This window comes from Ailuropoda melanoleuca, chromosome 2 (assembly GCF_002007445.2).
Source record: "Ailuropoda melanoleuca isolate Jingjing chromosome 2, ASM200744v2, whole genome shotgun sequence".
Lineage (NCBI taxonomy): Eukaryota > Metazoa > Chordata > Mammalia > Carnivora > Ursidae > Ailuropoda > Ailuropoda melanoleuca.
Genome location: NC_048219.1, coordinates 194,401,338 through 194,408,816, shown reverse-complemented (window position 1 = coordinate 194,408,816; position 7,479 = coordinate 194,401,338).

Here is a 7,479-nt window from a genome sequence, read left to right as displayed (position 1 = left end):
CCCCCGCCCGCGCGCTCGCCGCCCTCCGGCCGCCGCCGCTGCGTCCTCCGCGGCGCTTCCCTGCGCGCCGGATCCCGGGGAATTGCGCCAGGCTCCGCCCCGCGCCCGCCTCTGGGCTTCCTGGGACTTGTAGTCCGCGCCGCCTCACGTCCCGCCCCGCCGGAACCGCGGGGAGGGGGCGCACGGCCCGGGCGTGGGGCGGAGGACGCGGGACGGTCTCGCATCCTGTGCAGCCCACCCTGCGGGCCCCTGCGCTACCTCAGTGCCCCCGCGTCTCCGGACCGGGAGGCGGGGAACGACACCCCCCCCTCCCGCGTTTTTGTTTGTTTCCAAGAGGCTGGTTCCAGGAGGCTCTGCGACTTGCCAGGGTCCCACGACCGCCCTTGGTCGGCTTCCCCCAACGCGCATTTTTTAACTTTTCTCCTCTTCCGAAAGTGACATGAGTGTTTCCTCTTAAATGAAATTTCTTCGCGAAGGCGAAAACCTCCTTAGCCGTGGGGGCGTGGAGTTCGCACTCCACGAGTGAACTGAAGTTTAGACGGGGATACAAGGGGCGTTGAAATACCACGGAGGCTTCCTAGGCACCCTTACCCTTTAAAATAAAGAGGTTGAGATACGGATGATACGGATCACACGCCGCCCTCTCCGAGTGGGTTCCCAGCCCCTTGCTGTCAACCCCCAGCCCAACCCCCGCGTCAGCTCAGCCCCAGTACCCCGCGGAGCTGGACCGCAGTGCAGCATCGGCCTCAGCGCGCAGAGGGCTCTCCCCGTAGGTTCGAAGCGAGGGGGATTGTTGCAGATGTGCGGAACACCAGGGCCAATCGGCGGCCCCACAGGGCCTGGTTGGTGCGCGCCGGCCGAGTCCCTGCCCCCACACATCCCAGTGGTCTTTTGGAAACAGAAATCCGTTGTCTAGGCGTACCTGAGCAAAGCCCGCTGAGCCTTCACCGGGTTCACCTGCAGTCTGCATATTGCACCCTGATATCTAGCCTCACTGGGTTACCCTCTCTGGGCTCACAATTCCCCCAGACAAATGTGCAGACCATCTTCAGCATTCTGAGCCTTTGCTCATGCCCTCCTCCCCATCCCCAAGTCCCAGCAGGGTTCTTGACACACTTAAGAGTTCATCGCTCCATCTGTGATATGCCTCTGGCTTTACACTTATTGTAAGTAACTATAATAACTGAGATACCGGCATGGGGCCTCATTTTACTTAACCTATCAGCAGGCATTGGTCACTCCCTCTCCTGGAAACCCCTTCTTCTCCTGGCTGCTAGGATAACGTGCTCATCAGGCTTTCCTACTATCTTCCTGGCTTCTCAGCTCCTTTTCTGACCCCTGCTTACTTCCCTAACCTCTTAAATATGGAGGCAGGGTGGGGGGAGGGGTGTTCATTCTTGGGCCTCTTCTCTTCTCTTTTCTATATGCAGTGATCTCTGTCTTTAGGCTTTGAATATCATATACAGGTTAATGAACCTCAAATGCATATCTCCCTCCCAGACCTCACCCCTGAATAACGAATTCATATCCAACTGCCTCAACATCTGTTGGATGCCTGCGCCCTGGCAATTTAAATCCAACATCTCCAGCTGAGTTCTTGCTATCCCTTCCCCCTGTTCCCCCTGAAATCATCTCCATCCCAGTTATGGGCAACTTCTGGCTTCTGTCTGCTTGGGCTAATAATTTGATTCCTCTCATCTCGTACCCTGAATAGTGTCGACTCCACCTCAAAAGATCCAGAATCCTACTACTGACCACCGCTCTGCCACCACTGCTGAGTCCTGATCATGCCTCTGGGTGATTGCTAGGTGATTGACCTAGCCATTGATCTCCCTGCTTCTTAGCTTGTGCCCTTATGGTCTATTCTCAATAAGGCAGCTTTGGTGAACCTTTATAAACCTAAGTTAGGTCATGTGACACCTGTGCTCAAAACCCTCCCGTGACTCCCATCCCACCCAAAGTAAAATCTAGCTCCTTACTCTGGCCTCTGAAGCCATAGAGGCACCAGTTCAGAGTCTGAGCATTCCCCCTAACTGTAAGCTAACAAGTTAGCCTGCTGCAAGTTCAGGGATGCTGCCAGAAGACATGAGACTCCTAGGTCAGAAACAAAGGACTTTATCATTCACAGCAATAGCAGTGGGTCGAATATCAGCATTTTCATGCACCAGTTCCCTGAGCCCCCATTCCCACAGGGCCGTGAGGTTCAGATGCACTCATAGTGGGTTCCCCTATAGGAGAGGAACCTTGAGCTTAGAGAACCCCAACCTTTTATATGGGAAGTAAGCATGTCTGCCCTTCTCTCAGGAGGGAAAGTCTGTCTTAATTATCTTGGACAGTAAGCATATCTGCCCTTAACTGTGAACAGGAAACACTATCTCCATCTCCCAAGGCTGTTTGCCCTACAAATGGTCTTAAAGAGATGGTTCAGAGCGGGGTGCCTGTGTGGCTCAGTCAGTTAGGCAGGTGGCTCTCAATTTCGGGTCAGGTCTTGATCCAGGGTCCTGGGATCAGGATCGGGCCCCATGTCAGGCTCCACGCTCAGTCGGGAGCCTCCTTGGGATTCTCTTCTCCCTCTGCCCCTCCCCCCACTCATGTGCCCACACATGGTGCAGACTATCCACTCTCTCTCTAAAATAAATAAATCTTAAAAAAAAAAAAAAAAAGATGTTTCAGAGCACAGATTGTCCATGTCTTTGCCCACAGATGTGCGGAAGGATGAGAGACCAATGAAAGATGGTTTCTCCTCTTCAGCCACACGATGGGTCCCTGTGCTGTCACTTAAATAAGCCAGGCACACACCCCCTGGTGTTGCACTTGGTGCTTCCTCTGTCAGGAATGTGCTTCCCCAGCAACCATGCACAACAATTCTGCGACTTCCTTCACATAATGACTCCAAATCCATCTTCTCAGAAAGGCCTTCCTGGGCACCCTATCTAAGAGGGCATCCCTCTGGGGCACCTGGGTGGCTCAGTCAGTTGAGCGTTCGACTCTTGATTTTGGCTCAGGTCACGATCTCAGTGTCATGAGATCAAGCCCGTGTGGGCTCTGCACTGGGTATGGAGCCTGCTTAAGATTCTCTCTCTCTCCCTCTCCCTCTGCACCCCCCCCAGCCCCTTCTCATGCCTGTGTGTGTGCGCTCTTCCTCTCTCTCTCTCCCTCTCTCTAAAAATAATAATAATAATAAAATGGCATCCCTCTTCACCAGTACCTCATGTCTCACTTCTTTGCTGTGGCAAGAAGGTGCCCACATCCTAACACCTAAACTCTGTAAATATGTTCCCTTACATGACAAAGATCTTTCCAGATGTAATCAACTTAAGGATACTCAGTTGAGGAAATGTTCCTGGACCATCTGTGTGCATCCAGTGTAATCACAGGGTCCTCATAAGAGGGAGGCAAGGGGGTCAGTGTCAGAGAAGGAGATAGGAGGACAGATGTGGGGGTCAGACAGAGAAAGAGAGAAGCTGGAAGTTGCTCTGCACTGCTGGCTTTGAAGATGGAGGAAAGGACCATGAGCCAAGGAACATAGGTGGCCTCTAGAAGCTAGAAAGGCCAAGAAAATGGATTGTCTTCAAGGGGTTCCAGAAGGAACACAGCTTTATTGACCTCTTTCTGACTTGTAACCTCCAGAACTATACAACAATAAATTTGTGTTTATACCACTAAGTTCCTGCTCATTTGTTCTAGCAGCAATAGGAAAAAAAATACACTTGCTTTGCTTTTTTCTTAACACTTCTCTCTAAGACAATACATACTTTACTTGTTTATCTTAAGTATAGTCTGTGCCCCCCACTGGAATATAAGCTCCACGGAGGCCAGGATTTTTATCTGTTTTGTTCCCTATTCTACCTGTAGCGCCTGTAAGAAGTGCCTGACACCGTGGATGCCCAGTAAATGCTTGTCAAAGGAATGGGTTCCCAGTTAAATTGTAATTTCCATAAAGACAGGACCATCTGTCTCCTGCACAGTGCTTGGTCATTGTAGGGGTGATAAATATTCAATACATTAATAAATGAACAAATACCCCTCAAACGATAAGACTTTTTTCTTGCCACACCATGCACGTAGTAGGTTTTCAATAAATGTTAGTTGCATTGAAATGAAAGTTAGTCATTCTAGCAACATGAGACCCAGTGGCACTCTCCAGAAGGTCCCTTTAGATTCATCTTATGTGAATACAGCCAAGAATTCTGGCCACTTTTGATCTGATAGTCCTTCCAAGGATTTCAATGTATGAGTGAAAACCTCCCTATGAGAGCAAGCTGGCCCTCAAAGTAGTGAGTTTCTCCTGTGACCAAAAGTATCAAGGAAAGGTCTAAGGATCATCCCATTCGTTCATTCATTAATTCTCTCCTTTATTCATTCAACAAATCTTTTTTTCTTTACCTACTATATCCTGGCAGTGTGCTATGTTCTAGGAATACAAAGATGAGAAAGATGATACCTGCCTTTCACGAGCTGTCATTCCAAGGGACTAACTGAGGAAGAGGCACTGCTTTTAGGGCTCAATATCTGAATCCAAGTCCAAGATCACAGAGAGTGAGTGAGGATAGCTAGGGATGAAGGCAGCCTTGAAGACCACCCCCTACACACACACGGACACAGGGTTCACACACGAACACATTCAGTGGCTGAGTTAGAGTTGGGTGAATAATTCTGGTAGTGTTTAATTAAAAATGCAAATTAAGGGCAGTTGTGCCAGTGACTAGCGTGGACATACATGTTCTCCCACAGCACGTCCGTGTGAATTACGCGGTCTCTAGGAATAATTTTACAGCCATAACCTTAACATCAAAATGCTCCCCACCCCCCCAAACCTACAGCACTGTCCCTATACATAGCTACATAGCTATTCCACCTAGATTATCTCTAAGAAGTGTTGTAGAAAATTCATGAAGCAGGGCGTGTGGGTGGCTCAGTCAGTTAAAAGTCAGTTAAACAACCAACTCTTGGTTTCAGCTCAGGTCATCATCTCAGGATCCTGGGATTGAGCCCATGTCGGGCCCCCCACTCATTGGGGAGTCTGCGTATCTCCCTCTCCCTCTGCCCCTACTCTTGCTTACATGCTTTCTCTCTCTCTCTCTTACTCTCATTCTCTCAAATGAATAAATTTTGAAAAAAAAAAGAAAGAAAATGCATGAAGCGTTATGTGTCTTTGGATTTTTTGTGTGATTTATCCATTTGCCTGAGTTTGAATTGATCTCATTAGATTACACACATGATTGAAGAGCTCTGAGATTATTGTTTGATACGTGTATGGACTGTAATAGGACAGAGGTCAGTTCATCTCATGGGGTCATCTGCAGAGGGAAGTAGGTAGTTTTGGCGAATCAGTGTCTTCTAAAGGCTTTGGATTCCTGGTGGAGGTAGGAAAGAGTCACGTAGGGGTAGGAAAGAAGAGCGGGGACCAGGAGGAGGAGGAATTCAGAAAGTGTCAAGATTACATTTCTTCATCTTGCATTTGTCCCTGGATAGATTTTCCCCTCTGGGGAAATGACTCTGGGATGGAGACCAGTCATACCCACAGTGTTTGCAGTTTGGGCCCTTGGCTGATCTTGGCTGGGCCCTCCATGGCCATTCACCTTTACCCCACGTAGCTCTCATTCTCCACCTGGCACTGTGGGCTAGACCAGGCAGGTACATCTCTCAGTGACAGTGGACGTTCAAGAGAACTATCCCAGCGGACGAGTGTATTTCAAGCATCCACACTCCACACCTGCTGACAGCCTGTGGTCAGAGCAAGTCACAAAACTGAGCCCAGAGTAAGGGGGAGGAAGAGCTGCTCACTCACAGTTCCTACCCTGATTTACCACGCCATCCTTGGCCATGCAACCAAGCCATCGTTTTTCAGTCTTTGCCTCCAGGAAGAAAGCAGTGACATGTCACTGGTGGTCATGAACATCAGATGAGATGTGTGTCTAATGTTTTGTCAATGGAGTAAAGACATCTTCAAGCCTTGGTTTCCTTATCTGTAAAAGATAGATTATAACATGTAAAACACAAATTTCCCAAGTTCACCTGGCTATTATAAGTGATGGAATCCAAGTCTATTTCCCTCTACTTCTCTAAGGGAAGCTTAGAGGGACGGTGTCCCTGTTTTCTCTATGTGCAACTTCCCAACCTCAAAACAGCAGAAACAGTGAAGCAGGATGTCTGAGGGTGCATCATATAAAGCAAGACCACTTCTGCTTGTCTATTCTTCCTCCTCAGCCCTCTTCCCACTCCTTCCACTTGCCCTTGGCCACCATGTTGGGAGGAAGCCTAAGCCACATGGAGAGGCCACATGTGAATAAAAGATCCTTCAGAAGATTCCAGCTCCCCAGCTTCAAGTCTTCCTTGTTGAGGCCCCAGATACGGTACAGTGAGAAAACCTGTCCCCTTAGTGCCTTGTCTGAATCCCTGACTCACAGAAACTCAGAAAGATAATAAATGAAGATTGCTGTTTCAAGCCACTACATTTTGGAGTAATTTGTACTGTAGTGATAGATACTGATAGACAATCCCTGAGCCCTGTGAAAATGTCTGAAGAATCATGGCACGTATGTGAGAGGACATGTGTAAGACTTTTTTTTTCTTGGTTTATCATTCATTGAGCCTTTGCCCTGAACAAGGGACCCCTTGAGGGAGAGTCCTGTCCCCCCATTGGTTCTACTTATCCGCTCCAGGCAGCCCTTATCCGATGGCCATGGCTCATCGTCTGAAGCGGCATAATTAGCTTTCTATTGCTGCACAAACTTAGGGGCTTAAACAACACAAATGTGCTATCCTCCAGTTCTGTATGTCCAAAGGCTGCTATCGGTCTCACCAGACTAAAACCAAGGTGTCAGTGGCTGCATTCACTTCTGTAGGATCTGTGTGGGATTGTTTCCTTGCCTCCCCAGGCCACTGGCACTCCCTGGCTTGTGGCCCCTTCCTCCATGTGTTTCACAGCCAGCAACAGTGAGCTGAGTTTCTCTCATCACATCGCCCTGACCCCCTCCTATGCTGCTTTCTCTTGGTTTTTGGAACAATGGTGATTCTATTGATCCCTCTTGGATAATCCAGGATAATTTCCCCATGTCAAGGTCATCTTATTTGTAACCTTCATTCCACCTGCAATCTTCATACCTCTCTGATATTTTAGGTGACTTATCCACAGGGTCCGGGTATTAGGACATGGACGTCTTTGGCGAGGGGGTTCATTATTCTGCCTACGACATGTAATAAACTCTGCCACGGTCCCATATGCAGTATCCAGTATCTAATTGTTTACTATTTGGCGTTATCACATGTAATAGCAGCTGCATTTGAACCTACGCCTACGAATCATCAGAAGAGAGTTCAAAAGAAACCCCAGGCTGTCAGAATCAGCCTTGCACCCACCACACCACCCAATGCCTGGTATCTTCTCGGAGCTCATGAGATTTGTGTAAACTGTAAGTTACCTGCCACTAACATGTTCGGAACCCTACCACAGAACCCCATGCCCCCAAGCCAAGG